The sequence below is a fragment of the Macaca thibetana genome, chromosome X, assembly GCF_024542745.1.
Source record: "Macaca thibetana thibetana isolate TM-01 chromosome X, ASM2454274v1, whole genome shotgun sequence".
Classification (NCBI taxonomy): Eukaryota; Metazoa; Chordata; class Mammalia; order Primates; family Cercopithecidae; genus Macaca; species Macaca thibetana.
The window spans coordinates 142,099,860-142,121,077 of NC_065598.1; the positions used below are offsets into that span (position 1 = coordinate 142,099,860).

General features: G+C 36.3%; 1 long non-coding RNA gene across 1 annotated transcript in view; it reads right to left on the reverse strand.

Moving 5' to 3' along the window:
- The window catches only part of LOC126945313 (uncharacterized), a 65,567-nt gene that overhangs the window by 17,401 nt on the left and 26,948 nt on the right, over window positions 1–21,218 (reverse strand). The window contains exon 3 of the long non-coding RNA XR_007722399.1: window positions 2,909–2,953. This is a non-coding gene — a long non-coding RNA (uncharacterized LOC126945313). The remainder of the gene's footprint in view (window positions 1–2,908; window positions 2,954–21,218) is intronic.

Below are 21,218 nucleotides of genomic sequence, written 5' to 3' on the forward strand. Positions count from 1 at the left end.
TCAACGGGAGAATTTTTTCTCAGTTTCTTGTATTCCTCAGACTTGCCTCAGAGAATTCACTTAACTGGATTATCAAAAGTAGGCCAGCAAGAGGGACAGAGAGGTGTTATGGGGTGGCATATATATACTCTAGGGAAACCATCTCTCTGCATGCAACTAAATACCTCTAAATTCACCCACAGTGTCATCACATATGTTGTACGTGATATGTGTTACTCCACTTGTAGAGGTGTCAATCATATTTAATTATGCATGATTATCACTGTCTAGAGCAAGGTACCACACACAGCATTTCACTATCAGTATTGAAAATATTTGCTCTGTAAATAAAGACAAACTTGAGAGAATTCAAATAAGAAATTAGAGACTGGGAGAAAATATATACAAATCACATTTCTGCCAAAGGATTTGTAATTAGAATACATAATAAACCAAAAATTCCACAATAAGAAATCAAAAAATCCAACAAAATAAAAAAAATCTCAATAGACACTTCATCATAGGAGATTGTGGATGGCCAATAAGTACATGAAAAATTGATCAACATCATTAGTCAATTAAAAAAATGCAAGTTTAAACAACAATATAATAAATCAATAAGCCATAGAGAATGGTTATGAATATTTGTCAATACCAAGTTTTGATGATGATTTAGGCAACTGTAATTATGATGCATTGTTCATAGAAACACAAAATGGTAAAGCCATTCTGGAAATTCGTCTTTTTAGGTTTTTTTAAAAAATCAATTTAAACAAACTTTTCACAGACCTAGCAATCCCACTCTAGCTATTTATAAATGTGAAATGAAACTTGTCTTCTCACATATGTCTGTATGCAAACTTTACAGTAGTTTTATGCATAATCACCAACGACTGGAAACAACTCATTTCATTCACATTTGACTGTAATACTATTTAGCAGTTACAAGAGAATATTAGTTCTTATAGAAACATGGATGAATTTTGAATGCATTTTAAGTGAAAGGAACCAGACCAAAGACCAACATATCATGAGACTGCAATTATGCAGTGTGGAAAAAGATGATAAAGGTGGAAAACAGAGCAGTGGTTGCCAGATGTTAGGCTGCGCTCGGGATTTACTACCCAAAAGGCAGAAGGAGGTAATTTTGGGGGCAATGTAACTTTTTTCTATAATGATCATAGTAATATATACAGAACTACAAGTATTTTTTAAAACCCATAGAACACTCCACCACCATTGAAGAGTCTTATTTTTTTTTAAATGCTTATTTCTCACAATCAATGTCCCAACAACACAATTTTCTCTCTGACACTCTCTGGAATTCAGGGAGAGCATCAGGGCATGGGACATTTTATGTTTTAAAGATCAGAGAAATCAACAGCAACTAAATAAAAAAACGCATTTTAAAAATTTCACCAAAAGCCATCATAAAACATCCAAAAAACTTTGTGTCCCCAATAACGCGCAGCAAAAAATAAATCAGAAGACAATAAATGAAAGAAAACAACACAAAATCTGATCACAATTAATGAACTGTGAGAAGATATTTGCAGTGTGGCCATGATAAGAAATAAAAGAGAAATTTATCCTGATTTGATAAGTAAATATCACCATACTTCAATCACAAAGGATTGAAGTATGGTGATACATATGCCTTATTGATGCAGACAAAATATCACAAAGAGCCATTTCCAACTCAACTCTCATCAGAATTAAAGGAAAGATGCACCAACTTATTTCCTTTTTTCCAACATGAAGAGGTAAGATTTGTGTCTTGCTTCTTAGACACTTTTCCAGTCCACCTGACATATGGTGCTTAGCATCCCCAACTCTCTCCTCTGTACAAAACTAAAAGATATAGAACTTTTTGTGGAGAAACAAATAAAATTATATCAAACAGTAAAATTATTTGGGTACTATGCATAAGCCCTAATAAACTGATGACTTGTAGAGGATTCAAAGATATTTTCAAAAGAACTACCATCTTTTGGGCCAATGAAGAAAGCCCATTCAATATCAGAAAGCCAAAAAATCTGAGCTTCAGCAGAATAGATTACTTAAAAGTGGGAGGGCATTTGGGGAGGGCTAAAGGAGAAGCCTTTAAAATCCTGAGGGGAACAGTTACGGAAGAACAGGTTAAAGGATTTGAGGGATAACATAGGCAAAAGATTTTACAAAAAGAAAAAAAAAAAAAAAAAAAAAACTACCACAGAGGCAATGAGTCTCACTGTCATCACACTGAAAGTCTTTTTCTCATTTCCATCAAGCAACCTGGGAAGAGGAATATGACTCAGAGAAGAACCATGGGAGTTCCTAGACTTGCCTCTGAAAGGCACTTCAGAGGCTTCCCTTGAGGGAGGCCAGCACTAGGGGTTTGAAGAGGTATTATACCTGCACTTTAGAGAAAGCTTCCCTCTGTGTGCAATAAAACACCTTCAATGCACCCACAGTGCCATTGTCTGTCGCACGTGTCATGCATTACTCTACTCACAGAAGTGTCAATCAAATTTAATTATACATGATTGTCACTCTCCAGAGTAGGGTACCACAGACAACATGTTGAAGGATGGAAGCCCTCCCTAAGCACCCATTTGTGTACTTTTGAAACAACTTCTCAATGTTTTCAGGCTGTGAGTAGCTGCTGGCAGTTGTACAAATAACCTATGCAATACCCACTCCACTTGTCTTTCTTCATTCATCCCTCTTGAGTGCTATCTTCTCATGTGTCATGGGTTTTACATGGCAGTTTTCAGAACTTAGAACCATTACGCCTTTTGGTCTAGGTTCTCTTGCTCATGAAAGAAACATCCTTGCGTGCTTTTCTTGCAAAGAATCAGCAGTATGCAGTCCTCAGATCCAATAGTTAAGCAGAAAATGCCTAACTCCAGTCTTAAAAGATCTGAGACCCTTTACATAAGTTACTTACCTCTACTCTGGAATCACAAAGTAAGTGGTGAAAACACACAAGATCCTGAAAGCAAAAAGAAGGAAAATAATCTGTGATTACTGTGGTGGAGATAGTAGAAATTGATTTTCTTCCTTAGACTCGGGAGTAAAAAGAAGCCCATTATACTTACTGGAAGTGATCTACAAGATAGATATGAGCTTGTGGTCCAGAGATGCCCTTATATAACTCGCAGTTCATAAATTTTCTTAGTCTATTCCTGGAGCAAGGTTGTTTTGAGCATGTTTTTGCATTTTTTATCTAACACACATGCTATTTGGTGTCTGCATTTCCCTAGGTCTACTGAACCTGGTACAACAAAATACAGAAGAACAAATATTTCTAGAGTCTGGGGTCTGAAAGAAGTTTTGACTCCAACAAATCTTACAGGCTTATTAAAAATTGAAATTTTATTGTTATACAAATTTCATATTCATCTAAACTCACAGAAGTGTGCACTAAAAAGCAGCTGTATTATGTATATGCATATGTATCATGCATGTTAATTACACATATATGTAATTGCATATATATTATGTATATGCATATGTATTTACATGTTAATGACATGTATATACGTAATTGGCATTAAGGGGTTAGAAGGAAATTCAAGTAAAAACATTCACAGCCTTAAACTGGAGTTTGTTTTAGAACTTAGTAGCTACAGGCTGAATGTATTTTTAAATATGGAAGTGGGAAAGTCTGAGAAACATCATCTCTAGTTTATAAAGTTTTTATTGAAACAACAATGAATACTAAAGGAAATCATCTCAATGCCTGAACATCTTGAAATCTTCCTTCTTTAATAAGAAAAACACGAAGCCTATATTTATAGTTGCAGGAGGCCCAACATTTTTCTAAAAAGTACTAGTATTTCTAAGAAGACGTCAACTCTCCTCAGCATTATTAACCCCCATATTCCTCATCTTAACTGAATGCCTTAAGGCCCACTGGCCACTTTTTGCCTCTATTTTCTCTGTGAAGCTTACCCAAAATTAAGAAACACCACCTTCTCCTCCATTTCTCAAGGGAGATAAAATAGGTTATAGTAGAGGAAGGCCCAATCTCCTGTGGACACTGATTAGTTTTGTTATCAGAAAGCTTGACTGTAATCTGCCTGTCCAATTCACCTTTCTCTCCTCTCTTACCACCATGTCGTCTTGTGCTGGGCCATTCTCTATTCCATCCAGCAAACATGCAGAAGCACATACATCAGTCATCATAGCCATGTGCTGGCTTTAAGCTGGTAGAGGATAGGAATTTAGATTCATTCTTTCAGACATACCTGTGTACAGCCACTATCAGTTTAACAGGCAGCTGCAACTTTTTAAGACAAGAAACTCATGTTTCAGTCTCTGATCCGTTTTCTTCATGGTCAAGGATAATCAGTACTGGCAAAATAATACATTAACATGTCTTGAATTTCTTACTGGCATTTTTTTGAAACCTTCCAGGGAGAGAAGAACCCCTCCACCTAAAACATCATGCTAACAGTCACTGTCTTCTTCTTCTCTTCACCTCATATTCCAGTGCCTTGAGACTATGTTACATAGCTTGACAGAGTCTTTGGATGTTGTTCTTTCCTTTTCACCTCTAAAACCAAAGTGTCTTAACAGTCCCCTGAATTTGTGACATAAAATCCCTTGGAAGAGGATGCAACTGTAGTGGGCTGCAGATGGGTATGGACATCAAGAAAAGATAGACAGGAAAAACTGAGATTCCCTTTCATTGCTAGGGAAGAAGAAATGTCTTAGAAGCATTGAGAGATTAGAGATTGGTTAGACTCCTTAATAAATACAAAACTTTGCTCCATAGTGCTTTCCCAGAGTAGTCTTCTCTGACCACCCCATTTGAAATTGCATACCTCTTCCTCTCTGCCATAATGCCCAAACCTCAATTCACTTTACTGTTTCTCTATAGTGCTTAAAGCTATAACACATAGTTAACATTCTATTCATTTCTTACTTTTTATATATTTGTACCAATAGCATATCAGCTTTTTGAAGAAAGTTTTGCCTCTCCTGTTACACTACTGTATTTGCAGCACTGATATACAATATGATGTGCTTAATGATTTTCTCTTGAACGAATCAGTGTATAATTTCATTTACTCTCAGCTGTTAGTTTCATGTATAATCTGGAGTTTTCAGATGACCAGTCTAAAATCATGTTGAAATCCCAACAAAGAGTCCACCAGGGAACTCTGATGCTCCTGCAAAGCAAATGGGATTCAACTTGCTGCGTATAGAAAGTGCTAACTTGACAGAGTCTCAATATTGTCTAAATCGGGGAGTTTCACTTCATCGAATTTAAGAAAGGCTGTATCTCCAGTGCAAGTCTGCCACTCTTTGGCCACACCTCCTTAGACTAAAGTGTTACAAATCACTAAAGGTATTATTTGGGACAAATTTTCCTTAAGGACTTCAATCACTACAAAAGTTGTACTTGTTGAGCATTACTATACTCAGAAAAGTACATTTTGTAATGCAGTATATGTGAATGGTACTTTCCTAAGTTAGGACACTGCACACAGCATAACCAAGGTTGCTTCTCTGCCCAATCCACCCTACAACAATGTGAGACTTCTTGTTCCTACCCAATCCCCCCAATCCATGGCATGACATTCATCATTTTTTCATAAGACATGGCATTACCCACTCTATTGCCCTCCCACTTTCACTTGTCCCTGAGTAAAAGTCCCCTTGCTTGCTCTTTGAATTCTTGTACAATTTTCATGCCCAAGAAAGAATAAACCTCTTTCTGTTTTTTCTTCCTTATGTAATAAATATATTCTTCCTCTCTAACTTGTTGTTTTACAATATTATTAGGAAGTAAGCATTGAAAATATTTGCTTTACCACAAAGTAAACCAAACTCAACCAAAAGAAAACAAAACAGCAACAACAAAATATTTCCAATATACTCCCATACTCAGTATCCAAAAATTCATTCATTTCAAATCTACATAAAAGTAATCAAAACACACTAAGACATTTAAGAAGAAAAGGTTAGTCAAAGGGTGCAAATATTGAGTGGGCATAAACTCCATTTCCTGAATCTACTGAAAGGAAACTAACTTTTAAATTTATAACTGTTCAATTCCGAGAAGAGAGAGAGAGAGAGAGAGAGAGAGAGAGAGAGATGAGCTTAAATCCAAGAGTTGTCTTATTTTTCTCCTCTCAGCCCTTGATCAGAAGTCTAGCTGTTGACAATATGTTTTTCCATTCTGCACCACTGGCCATCAACAGTCTAACTTTCCTATGACCAGCTGAACCTGATAGATCAAAGAGAGTGTGTGAAGGAGACAGAGGTTACAAATCAGTCATAGTCAAGCAGAATAGGAACAGGATTATGGAACACTCTGCAGAGAGAGAGAAAAAAAAAGGATTTGGAAACACACGTCTGGCTATGTTATTTGCCATGGAGAGAGAAAGAAAGGCTCAAGGTAGAAACGTTTAAACCAGACTTCCCTAAGTCATTTTTTTCTTTCAATAGGCTAAAAAATGAGTAAAGTTCTCATCTCATAAAACTGTTAGAACTTTCACAAATTCAGTAAGTATGCCTGAGCCACCTGTGACCGAAGTATCTAATCTGTAAGAAGTTTGTTATGGGCAAAACCTTCATACTCTTTTTTTTTTTTTTTTTTTTTTTTTTTTTTTTTAGCTCTGACAGTCTTCTGACTGGTACTCATTTCTACTTCAGCTGTATCCTGCAGCCGATTGTATGGAAGTGTAATGGGGGAGAGAGAAATCTCCCACCTGGAGAACAAAGACAGTTGTATCTCTTCATGTTTGCCTTTAGGAAGGAAAGTAAGAACTCAGAGGGTTACTTGAAGTGGGCAGTTAAGAACTAAACCCAACTGTATCATAGACTTGGTTGCTTGGGGTCTTTTAAAGACATGGGATGAAAGACTAAAGTAATATATTCACAGGTTTCTAATTCCCTGGACTAACTGTTCCCCTTGTCTTCGTGGAGTCAAAGGGTGCCTACCTGTACCTCTCAAACCCACTGTTGACCCTAGCTAGCTCTCATCTTTGACTTTTCTGAAATGGTGTCCACAAGAACCAGACTATGTCTGTTATACCCCTCACTTGTGGTTTAATGTCTTTATGATATGGTAAATGTAGAACTAAATAGCATTTCCCTAAACACACATCCCCATTGCCCTTTCACTCATGGGAGATCCATTCCCCACATGCTCACTTACTCTTCCTCTCAAATGCTCCCTCTGCTGCCCCCAAATGAATCACATAGGCCATTCAATAGCTAAGTCTCTAAAATAGTTTTAAATAATTAAAATTGGATCCTTTGCTCAACGGGTCCTTTAAAATGGGTTATGTCCTCCAGAACCTATTTCCAATCAAACTGAGATGATTTCTATGATATCTTGGTCCATGATCAAATCCAAAAGCAATGTTCAGCAGTAAATTTTCCTCATTGCCTGGGGCATAATTCTATTTAGAAACTGTACTGTAGCCATGCTTGGAATGAGTATATCATGTGTGTCAGCTTTCTCCACATATCTTCCATGAGACAAAGTCTCCCGAAAACCATCTAAGGCCACATTGGCCTCAAATCAGAATCTCTACATATTCCAGAATAATTACACTCACTCACTCACTCACTCATTCTCTCTCTGTCTCTCTCCACCTTTTCAGAAATAAATATACAATTAAATTTGAGAACGATCTTTAATGATGTCACTGCTATTGGCTATGCATATCAGGCATAGTGAGAGCTTTTGTCCAGTGCAAACATTAAAGCTTATAAAGAAAGGGAGAAGACACCCTATCAGTAGACACAGATTGTTCATGATAAGTAATGTTTGGAGATAAAATAGAAACTTCCTTTGTTTTGATCACAACTGAAATTTTCGCCAAGGATTGAAGTAGGGATGTAATCTGTCATGGTTTGAGATGAAGGAATACCAGAAAGCCTAATTTTCCATAACCAATAATTTGGTTAAAGGGGGCTTTCCTGGTGGCCTAGTTCCCACAAAAGAATATAAAACTTGCTTCCCATGCACTGCTTCAGTTCCTCAGAAATTCTTCAAGAGTTGGCTATCTTCTCTCTGTCCTTCAGTGTACGGAGTTAAGAATAAAAAGCCAAAGGTAAATAAGAGGGGGGGGAAAAGGCAATATAATATTTTATCATTACCCGAAGTCCTAAACTGTGGTTCTTCTTGCCCATGCATCACTGACATAACTAAAAAGTAAGTAATAAGTAACACATGCTAATAATACATTAATAAATAGGAATTGAAACTGTGTAAGAGTATCATCTAGCTCAACCACGCTTAACTCCTAATAACTTGGTAACTGAAAATATGATTCAAGGTGAGTCTTAAAAAGAGGAAATTTTGGTGTTAAACAGAGGAAAATCAACAGGAAGACAGAGACGCATGTTAACCACACCTCATACTGTAGTCTCAACTGCTCAGACCACTTTTTAAAAAGTTATATAAATTCCTGAAGAACATGTATGTAAAAATTTTCCTATGGGCCTTCATTCTCTATACCTACTTCCTTAGAAGGCACTTAGTAGGGTCCCCTGATGTGTCTCAGCACTAAAAGTTTGGCACCTTGACTCAAGGAAGGGCAGCTGTGAGGACATTGCCATACTTCTTCCTCCAGGGCCACTACTGATGTTGTACCTGTTGTATATTACCTCACTCTAAGAGGTGCATATTATGTTTTTAGCCACACAGATGGCACTTGCTGGGATGAGGTACTGCATACAGCATGGCCAAAGTGTCAGTTCTACCCAAACTCCAACACTTTTCACCATGCCGTTTCAATCAATATCCCAACACTGTCAACGTACGAGGGATCCACAGGATATACTCAAACCACATGGAAAACAATCATCCCACTTCCTTCTTTCACCATTTCCTGAGTGTGTACCTTCTACATGCTGTGTAAGTAATGGGACAGATTTTAGGACTTAAAGAGAATGAACTTTCCTCAACTTCCTTCTTCCTTTGGTACTTACAGTATCTACCTAAATTATTCTGTTAAGTTTAAACTTAATATAGCTGACACATGAAAAACTAGTTCGCATTTCCCAGAAGTCAGTTATTAAGTAGAACAAACCTCTCAACTCACCCATCACATCTATGTATTGCAGGCCAGAAAAAGCTCTACTGGAAGACAGCAGAACAGAATTATCTGCTTATTCCCACCTTGAATATTCCTCATACTATTACATGGGCCTGACTTGGGCATCCTCTGGCCATGTACTTCATTTAAGAGAGCAAGAAAGTTTCTCTCTTCTATTCATTCCTATGTCCAGACTCCATCAGTCAAGCAGGTTGCTTTGACAACTTCAACATAGCATTTAGTATTAAAACATTGTCAAGTAAACATTGTCTAGCCAATAAAATTATTCAAAATATCTCAAATCCTTCAGTTGAATTCCTTAATACTAATTAAAGGAATCAAAGTTGCATTATACCGTAACATTTAAATATACTACCTTCTCTTTCTGTATACATCTCTCACATGCCAAAGTTCTTCCTTCAACTACCACATCAATCACTCCAATGAAATCCAGATACCCAATAATAAAACAAATATCTCTATCTGTCAACCACCAACCCAAGTGCTATTTCTTCTTCTCTTCCCCGTCTCCTCTTTTGATTAACTTCAAAGGAATCATGACCACAGCACGGTATATATAAGAGGGTGCTGAACCTAAGGGCTCAGAGAAGCCCCCAAAACACAACTATTCTCCATTTCCATAGTATGCAGGATCCAATCAGAGGAGAGAAACAACACAGTCATTTGAATAGGAAATATCTGATAAAAGGAATTATTAACTGAACATGGAGATTCAAGTAATAAGGATTGTCTAGCACAACGTAATGATAAAATTTTAAAAAATACAGTAATACCAGATATATAATAGCAGACATAACATCATGTAAAATTATACATAGTAGCGATTAACCCTCGGGCAACATATGACTCATCTCAGCGTTGGTGTCCATTTTCCATATCTCCACAGTTGGAGATATCACTATGAACTTGTGTTTAGCTTAACACGGAAAGAGATAATCACATATAGAAACTATCTTGCATATATAACCAAACTGATTTTAAACTTCATAAGAAAAAGTAAAAGATCTATTGTAAACAACATATAGATACCTGTATGTACATGGGTTAGCGTACACATATATTTTTACTTAAAAAGATAATACAATGATTTTATGAATACACTATTAAATTTGACATCTTGCATAAAATATACAAATTATTTGAAATACAAAAACTACCAAAGATCAGGAAAAAAAGATAATCTGAATAACTCCTTTTTTATTAAATGTATAGAGTCTTTGGGAAAAAGGTAACCTTCCAACAAAACAAACGATGGTCTTTTTGATGTATAAACTTGGCTAGGTTACAGGTTCCAGATATTCATATGCTAATCCAGGCATTGGTTTGAAAATATTTTGTAGATGTGACTAAAGTTTATAAGAGTTGACTTTAGGTAAGGGAGATTATCCTAGGTAATCTGGATGGACTAGATTCATCAACAGAATGTTTTAAGAGCAGAGCCAATGACTGCATGAAGAAGAAGAAATTCTACCTGTGGATATTAGCTTCAGCTTGGGTCCAAGGGTTACAGCATGCCCTTCCTGATGACTTGGCCTATGAATTTCAGACTTGTCTAGTTATCTGCAACAATTGCATAAGTCAATTCTTTGCAACACACACACACACACACACACACACACACACACACACGTGCACGCCCTACTTATATTCCCTGAAACAATTCTATTAATATAATATATATGTCCTAAAGGACCTATATAGCTCCACTAGCATATTCTATCACACATTAAAGAAATAATATCAAATCTGCTCAATCTCTTACAGAAAATAAAGAGAAATAACATTTTCAACTCATTTTTGAAGCTGCTATTATCTTGGTTCTGAAACCAGACAAATGACTGAAAAGAAAAGTGAACCATAAATTGATATTTTCCAGAAACATCAGCACACATATTTTAAAAAACAATTTATAGCAAACCGATCAAGCAATATATAAAAGGATAATGCATTACAGCCCGATGAGGTTTGTTCCAGGAATGTAGGGCAGGTATAACATCCAAATACTGATGCAGTTTAACTCATAAAAGAAATGAGAAAAGCCAGAGAATCATCTTGAATGGTACTGAAAAGTATTTGAAAAAATCATTCCCTATGAAGAAATTCCTCAGTAAACTATGAATAAGAGGTAACTTCTTCCTGATAAAGGAGAACAACAAAAAACAAAACTGACAACAAAACAATACAAATATCATACTTTGTGGTAGAAAAAAATGTTCTCTTCCTTAGTATTTGAGAGAAAATAAGGATATCTACACTCATTGATTACACTTTTTTTAATGTATTTATTATATTTTTTTGAAATGGAGTCTCACTATGTCGCCCAGGCTGGAGTCCAGTGTCACGATTTTGGCTCACTGAAACCTCCACCTCCCGGGTTCAAGTGATTCTCCTGACTCAGCTTCCTGAGTAGCTGGGATTACAGGTGCATGCCACCACACCCAGCTAATTTTTTGTATTTTCAGTAGAGATGTGTTTTCACCATGTTGGCCAGACTGGTTGATTACATTTAATATGATACTGTAGGTCTTAGCTAGAGTAATAATTCAAAATAAATAAATGTATTAATAAAGGTACATTAATGATTAAGGAGGAAGTAAAGCTGTATTTGGAGATGGCATTAATAGCCCATGTGGAAAACCTAGGGCATGTACCAAAAAGTTACTAGAACTAGCAAGTGACTTTATCATGTTGGCAGAATAGAAAGCATAGAAAAATCACTTGTATTCCTCTGTGCTGGCAATGAACAGTTGAAAATGTGAAAAATAAGGCCACTTACAATAGCACCCCAAAATGGGCATTATTTAGGCTACTTTAGCTACTATATTTTAGTTCAAATAGGGATATACCTTTGTTATACCTTTTCCTAGGAGATTAATCTTGAAGTTTTCATGTCTTTACATTTGACAAAAATATAAACTTGTTGTTAACCTCATGCCTTATAAACATTGGCTTACACCTCATGCCTTATAAACATTGGCTTACACATACTTTTTACTTTCTAAGCCTTTCACTAACCTTTAGTCAGAAGAAGTACGTTTTTGACCCTCAGGACAATTAAATGAAAATTATTGACATTTATTAATATGTATAGACTTAGTGGGGTTCAAACCTAAGCATAGTGTTTACCTGACTTTGAACTCATACTCTCAAGAAAAATGGAAATTCAAATGCTTCTTTAATGACTTTTATGTAAAATTATAGGAAATTCTATCATCTCAAAGAAAGTTTATGAAATCATTTGTTTACCAGAGCGATATTTATAGGATTGTTTTACCTTTCTGAGTAAGCTGAGTTAAGGTCCTTGAATAAATATTAATATACTATGGGAAAGTAATTAAAAACAAAATATCAGAACAGAGTATTCTGAAAATAATTATGTATAAAATAGGACACTTTTTCATGTTTCATAAAAGTCTGTGCCACCAAGATTTGAGTGGATGAGATGCTTTCTACTGAAATATTTAATAGTGTGCAGAATGTAAATCTCATGAAGGCAGTGACTTGATTTTCTTCACTGCTGTATTTGTAGATCCTACCACAATGTCTGCCAAACAGTAAAAATCAAAGAAGCCAGTGAATGACAGCTTTCTTTGCGTTTAACTCTGTTGACTTTCAATAAAGTTAGAGATTTCTAATTCAAATGAAAAAGGAAAGTACTTGTCAAGAAGGAGGGAATAACAGTAGCTCTTTAAGTCATGACCATTTATATTATATTAATATGAAACAAAATAATACAGCATGGTAAAAGTTATGGGATAACTTGTATTTTTATTATAATAAAAATAAAGGAAAAGAACTCTTCCTGAAAAAGAAAATAATATAACTCATAATATACAGGGAATCATTATTTCAATAAATAATATATAGGATTCAATAAGATGTAAACTGCCTAGTATAGTGTTGATACCTAGCATGGGTTCAATAAATTATGGTCACTGTGAAGACACAGGTAGCATAAAGAAAACAGAATAAGAATCAAAAGAAATACAGGATGAGGAAATTCTTCAACAACTAGCTTCTGGGAGACGTTTTGGACATTATTGACAGCACGCTGAAACCTCCTTCTCTGTACCACCTCCTAGTCTTATGGCTGGTATCTTAAGAAGTAAGTCCCCACCAACTTACCACTCATTAGTCTAACCATGCCGCAAAGCCACATGTTCTAACACCCAGGTCCAAGAACATTACATTGGTTATCTTTCCTCTTGCACATTTTTATTAGTATAATTGTCTGTAATTCCTCTTGCACTTTTTTATTAGTATAATTATCTGCAATTCCTTTCCTTGTACCCAACCGATGATTATCATCTCTTTCCTAAATACTGTGCCCTCTGTTTCTTCTGTTAGCAGTAAAATTCTCTAGATCCGGTTCCATTTTACCAAACACTGCCTCTATTCCCACAATAACTGACACCTGGCTTTCCTCCAAGGATTATCTTACCCCTGTATCTTTTGCAATGGGAACTACTTTTTCTCCCATGTACTAAAGCTCTCATAATCAGAGACCATTCAGCAACATGCTCTTTTCTCTTTCCACTATTTTCACCCTTTAGCTCAATGCTTAGTAAGAACCAGTATGACAGTACAATGATTTAGAGGATGGACTCATAAACTTGCACACATTCAGCTATTTACTAGCTGAATGATTTAGGACAAATTCTATAACCCTCTTGTCCTGTTCCAACTTCCTCATTTTTCTCATCTGGAATAAGATGCTCATACCCTTATTATGAGTTGAACTAAGTAGCACATATATATAAACTACCAAGGACAGTGCTTATCACTGAGTGAACGTTCAATAATTGTTACATGTTTTAATGACTCATTTCTGAAAACTTGTATATTCTAATTTCCCATCTGAAAAATTTTCATTGATCTAATGTTGTAGTGATTCTTATAATTTTATGTTGCCTCACCGTTCTTTTTGAATATAAATTTGACTTTCCAATATCAGAAGTAAGGTTGAGTTACCTATGCCCCCGTTTCCAGTTCTCCATCTCCTCCAAGTTTCTCAATGTGGTCAATCCAGGTATCTGCCTTATAAAACTGCATTCTGATGATGAGCTCTCTTTGGGACATATAGATACAACCTACTTGACTCTCCCCAGTGACCCCGTCATCCTGCATGGATGGTGCAGATATGGTTGAGATATGCTCCAGTGACCACCTCTCAGTCACAGAGTGACCCAACAGAAGTCACACCTGCTTCCTCTAACTCCATCAATTAGAACTCCCCATGGGAAACCTGCTTGGGTAACATCCTGGACCCCAATCAAAGCCTGAGCCTACAGGACCATCCCTTTCTCTGGTTGCCCACCTGTGGGTTAAGCACATAGCCCCTGCAACCTGCACATCAGCCCTCATGGGTACCCCCCTGTTTTTGATCTATGAGTAATGAAGTGCTCCTGTTATTTCCTGTGTTTTTGTTATGCTGTCTTTTTTGTGACTTACGCAACTGACACACCCAGACCTAACTTTCCTCCCAAAGAGAGCGCCTATCTTGTCAGGATTAACCTGGTCATGTGTCAGACAAGAGGCACAAGAGCATCTGCCAGTGTAAACAAGTTGCCTGTAAGAAGGAAACAAGTTGGACACGTAAGCATTAGATGATATACCAGGATAAACAATTTTTCCATGGTAGTCACAGTGTAAGCATCTACGACCAAATCCTCTGGAGTCCTGTCAGGGAAGGGCTAGAATGTATACTCCCATCGCAGAGAGAGGCCTTAATACCAAATTAGAGATAAACAACACAAGTCATCCTCCAGTATATGTCTCTATTTCTCCCAGCCTTGATAGCCAAACTTCTTGAAAACATTGTCTATATTTGCTATCTCCATTTTATCCATAACTACTGACTTCAATTAGGTTTAGTCCCACACAGTTCCACTACAATTGTTTACTCCAAAGTCCCCCAGTGATTTTAAACTGCTTCTCTGCAATGTTCAGTCCAAAATATCTGATGATGTGTTCAAACTTAGAAGAAAAAAATGTACTTTTTATTTTTTATTTTTAAAATTCTTATTTCAATAGCTTTTGGGGTACAAGTAGATTTTTGTTATAAATGAATTCTATAGTGGTGAATTCTGAGATTTTAGTGCACCTGTCACCTGAGTAGTATACATTTTATATAATGTGTAGTTTTTTATCCAGAGTCTCCCTCCCACTCTCCCCCCAAGTCTCTAAAGTCTAGTATATCATTCTCTATGCCTTTGCATACTCATAGCTTAACTCCCACTTATAAGTGAGAAAATACAGCTTTTGGTTTTACACTCCTGAGCTACCTCACTTAAAATAATGGCCTTCAGCTCCATCCAAGTTGCTGCAAAAGGATAAATAGTATTCCTTTTAAAGGATAAATAGTATTCCATGGTATATACACACCACATTTTCTTTATCCACTCATTAGTTGATGGGCACTTAGGTTGGTTCCACATCTGGGCAATTGTGAACTGGACTGCTATAAACACATGCGTGCAAGTGGCTTTTTCATATAATGACTTCAAAAAGGTACTTTTTTGATTAGTTACACCTGTAAAGGACACAGAATGCATAGCGTCCATATTTGTTAAACCTGTCTTGCTTTTTATTGTCTCCAAGTATATACCTATGTAAAATTTTTCGACTTTGTTACTTCATTTGTCTGCTACTACTATTTCAAATATTAATTCTGCTGGGTGTGGTGGCTCATACCTGTAATCCCAGGACTTTGGAAGGTCGAAGCAGGAGAATCACTTGGGCTCAGGAGTTCGAGGCCAGCCTGGACAACATGGTAAAATCCCATCTCTACACACACACACACACACACACACACACACACACACACACAGCGCAAAAAATTAGGCAGGTGTGGCAACACATGCCTATAGCCCCAGCTACTTGGGAGGTTGAGGTGAGCGAATCACCTGAACCCAGGGAGGCTGAGGCTGCAGTGAGCCATGATTGTGCCACCGCACTCCAGCCTGGGTGACAGTGAGACCCTTTCTCAAAAACTATACACACACACACACACACAGACACACACACACATACAGAACAAATTGGGAAAGAGAGGTCTATTACCCACTATTATGAGACCATAGCTCTTCACATACAAAAGAAACCTCCAATCACTTTTGGGGTTATTAGCATTTTAAAAATGTTTTATAAATCCTCTTTAGATACCATATGCTGTCTTCCTTTCATTATTTTCTTGTTCCTTTTCCAGATCTCCATCATGGTGTCTGCTGTAGGAGTTATTTCCAGAGAAAATTTTTATTCTATCTCTCCTACCTCACGTTCTACTAGAACATATTCCCTACCCACTTTCCCAGTTGCAGTAAATGGCACTAACATTATTCAGTCATTCAAGTCAGAAAAACTAGGAGTCATTCTTGAATCTTCAATTTGTGTTACCTTGACTAACAGACATATCCAATCCATAAGCAAGTTCTTTTATCTCTATTTCCAAATTAAAGCTCAATGTATCCACTTCTCTCCATCTCCACCACTACCATTCTCATTCAAGGAGATGTGGTCTGTTACTTGCACTTCTACAACACCCTCCAAACAAGGTATCTTTCTTATCACATTTCCTCTTTCTAGTCATATCCACAGAATAAACACAGTAATCTTTTATAAACAAAAATCAAAACATATATCACTCCTCACCAACTTTTTTTTACACATGGAACAAAATTGAAAACACTAACTCTGGCCTACAATGCCTCCATGAGTCCTCTCTCTCTCTCTCTTTTTTTTTTTTTTTTTTTTTCCTGTCAATGCTTTTGTACATGCAGACAGGAAAATACAATATACTAAGAATTTGAATTGAGATTCAAGAAACTTAAACTCTGGTGGAGGGAAGACATAAAGTGTATGATACATAACATCATCCACATAAAGATATAGTGTAACGATAATAAGAGTTATATGAAACTGAGTTATGGGGAAATAAGATGCTTTAAATAAAGATGATCAAGGGACATCTCCCTAAGGAGTGAATGGTTGAGTTGAGATTTGAATGACCTGAAGGGGACAGCTGTGCTAAAGTCTGAGTAGAGTATTCCAAGTAGAGGGAAAGATAGTACAATTAAAGTAAGAGGCACATAAAAGATTTAAAACCTTGTCTGTGTGGTCAAAATTCTACTGGTTTCACCAGTATCGAATATTTTCTTAGATATACTTATTAGAGTTACTACTAATTAAAGTGAAATATTCTAAAAGATTTTCCGTATAGACAGAAAATAAGTGTTTATAGATTAAAATGCAATAAAGAAAAAATGGGAATGTGTATAGTATATCCCCTTGTGCATATTTTCACGAATTTTCTTAGGTAAATTGCATTAAAGAGTTATGTTTTCATTTCTTAAACCTCTAGCAATATGTAAAATAGGAAAAACACTGTAATTATGATGTTATTTTTATAATTTTAACATAATATATGACACCGATTCAGCCTTAAGCGTGTAGACAGCAAATAGACATGGAATTCCTAGGTGGTATCTATGTGCAAATCATCATCCACTAACAAAATTTGAGACTAAATATTCCTTTGCAATTCAAACCTAATTCTCTCCTCACCTCACTGGGAACCCCAGTAATTGGAGCAACTTTGGTCCTCTCTGAAACTTTCCCCTTCGTTTGCCAGGAATCCACTTCCTATGTCCTTTCATCCTTCAATAGACTTTTGGAACCTGTTTTTGCATACCAATTGTGTCATGCCATTTTGGTCATCACTTAAAACTAGGATTCCTGTTATTGCTGCTCTTTGCCTTCATAACTCTGTCAAACTCCTCTGATTTATGTATTTCTTGGCAGATTTTCATTGACTGCCTACAGCATGCAAAACACTGATGATACAGCAAGGCTATACAAATTACATACAGAAGGAGGGTTCTTGAAATTATTTATTGATATTGCTGGCAGCTTTGGAAGAGCAGGAATACTATCTCTCCTATCCTGCCATCCAGTATTCCAGTACTCAACAGCTGTGTGAATTAGATCTAGGCTATACCACCACGATCTGGGCCTTCTCACTCATCTGCAGTCTCAGTCACCGGCACTAGAATTGTAAACATTTAGTAAGTTTTTATCTTTGGCTGGTCTGTATCTGTCTGTGGGTGAGGGCAAGTACTGTTAGCAGTTTTGTCACTTTACTTATTTTACAAGTCTGTGACTATTAAAATGATGTTAAGATGATGTTGATAAATTCTCAATATTTGCCTGAAGTGGGTTCTCAAATTTGATGCTGAAATGTTGCACACTGCAATTTATTCTTTCATTCGTAAAACTATTATCGAGTGCCTATTGTGTGCCAAGCACTGTCTTATAGAAACTGATATAACTCAGTTCTCAAGGACACTGAAGACATGGAACAGTATGTGACCATAAAGGAGACTGTAAGCAATTGTGTAAGTGAGACTATTTCTCAGTGCACAATACCATAAATTATCTCGTTCTATCCTGTTTCCTTTTATTATTGGAAATCAAATCAAGATTATTTCATATTCAAACTTCAGCAGACCATGTGCTGCAAAACCCAGATGTTTATGACTTTATTATCTGAAATTCATTTCTGTTCTAATTCACTGATAAAAGTGGACACATAGTTAATGCCAGTGCATACATGCAGACAAGAAAATATACTAGCAATTTGAATTGAGGAATTATTCTCTAAATATTACTATTCTAAAATTATCCTTTTACTTATTTTCATCTGCAATTGTTTTTGTTTGGTTGTATACTTTATGCAGACTTGTAATAGCAATATACGTTATATTTAGATACCTGGTTTACATTATGTATATCGTGGTGGAATTTATTTTTTCCAATGTTTTAAGAGATTATAAATCCTTTTTGAGGTACGTCATGGGAACACTGGTGTAGATACATGCAGATTACCTGAAAGCTTTACATAAAGCCTTATTTGTCCTGCTAAGTTTCCCCAAATCAAACTACAACACCATTTAGAAGAGAGGAGAATATTAGATAATTGAAGAAAAAATTACACGAAGCTGTTACAGTACATTACACATGGCAGACTCTCACTAAATATTTGTTGATTTGATTAAATGAAAGCTTACTTAACCTAACCAATTATATGGCTCATGTGCCTGTTACGTAGCATATATTTAAGCCACTGAGAAAAGTCACAAGAATAATGATGTTTTTTTCTTTTTCCTGCACTTCCAGATACAAAGGTAGCAGGAATATTATTTACAAGTTTTTTTGACACAAACTCTAAATATGGTAATAAACTTATATTAACAATAACAAAATGGCTTTAGGTCAACACCAATCAGATCTTAGAACATTAGAAGAGTTTAGACTATAGCAGGGTTGCAGATACAAGTTCAACACCTAAGAATCAATCATATTTCTATATACTAACAAGGAATATTTATAAACTGAAATGTAAAACATGGTCTCTTTTACATTGACATTTAGCAAACATGCACATCTGAATATTTAAAATTACATATGTTAATGAAAGAAAGCAAAGAAGACATGAACAAGTAGAGAGGTGGTACATTGTGTTTATGAATTGGAAGACAACATAGTAAGGATGTTACCTTTCTCCACATTTACGTAAAGGCTTAATTAAATTTCTATCCAAATCAAAGTAAGGTTTGCTGTAGATCAAGCTTGTCCAACCCACAGCCCCCAGGGCACAGGTAGCCCAGGACAGCTTTGAATGTGGCCCAACAGAAATTCTTAAGCTTTTTAAAAACATTATGAGACACTTTTGGTGATTTTTTTTTTCTTTTTTTTTAGTTCATTAGCTATTGTTAGTGTTAGTGTATTTCATGTGTGGCCCAAGACAATTCTTTCCACGTGGCCCAGGGAAGCCAAAAGATTGGACACCCCTGTTGTAGATATATATAAGCATATTCTAAACTTAATATGAGAAGACATAGGTCCTCCAACAGCTATCACCTACTATCCTAATAAAGAAGCATAAACTAAGAAGAATCAATCTATCATATTAAAGATTATTTTACAGATACGTTAACCAAGACAGTGTGGTATGGGCAGAGGGATAGACACATAGATCAATAGAGCAGAATAGAGAACCCAGAAGTATGCTCACACAATATACCCAACAAATTTTGGATGAAGTTGCAAGGGCAATTCAACTGAGGAAACCTTTTCAACAAATAATGCTGGAGTAATTGGACACCCATAAATCACCTCCCAAGGATTAACTGAGCAGTACCTCACATATTTAACCAACAATAGATCACAGTCTTCAGTATACCATGCAAAACCATATATACACACACACATATATGTATGTGTATATATACGTATATATACACACATATATATACATATATATATATCTCTTAGGTATATTTATATATTCGTACATATATACGTGCATATATATATCTCTTAGGAGAAAATCTTTGAGATTTAAGACAAGGCAAAAGAGTTAATAGGCTTGATATCAAAAGAGTAATTCATAAAATGCAAAGTAAATAAATTGGAACTTACCAACATTTTTTTAAAAGCATATTTTTCTCTCTGAAAGTTTATTTGAAGAGGATGAAATAGCAAGCTAGAAACTGGGAGAAAATACTTGCAAACTGTATATTCAACAAATACCTGTGTATAGAATATATAAAGAATTATCAAAATCAACAGAAGGAGGTGGAGCAAGATGGTGGAATAGAAGCTTACACTGTTCATCGCCCCTGCCGAACACCTCATTTTAACAACTATCTGCATGTAGGAAAGCACCATCACAAGAACCAAAAATCAGATGAGCAATTACAGTACCTAGTTTTAAATCTGTATCACAGAAAAAGGCATTAAGGAGGGGAGAAGAGACAGTCTTGAATTGCTGATGCCAACCCTCCCCCATACCCCAACAATAGCTGTGCACTTGGAGAAGGACAGTGCAGTGACTGGGGGACTTTACATTGAACTCAGTGCTTCCCTGTCACAACCGAGAATAAAGCCATCCTGGATGCAACCACGGCCCATGTACAAAAGAAGCATTTGGACCAGACCTAGCCAGAGAATAGCCCACCCCATCAGTCAGAACTCGAGTTTCTCAGGAAGCCTTGCCACAGTGGGCTGAAGCGTTCTTGGGTTCTAGCTAAACTTGAAAGACAGCCTAGGACACAAGGATTGCAACTCCTAGGAAAATCCTAGTGCTGAGCTGGGCTAAGAGCCAGGGTGGCATTT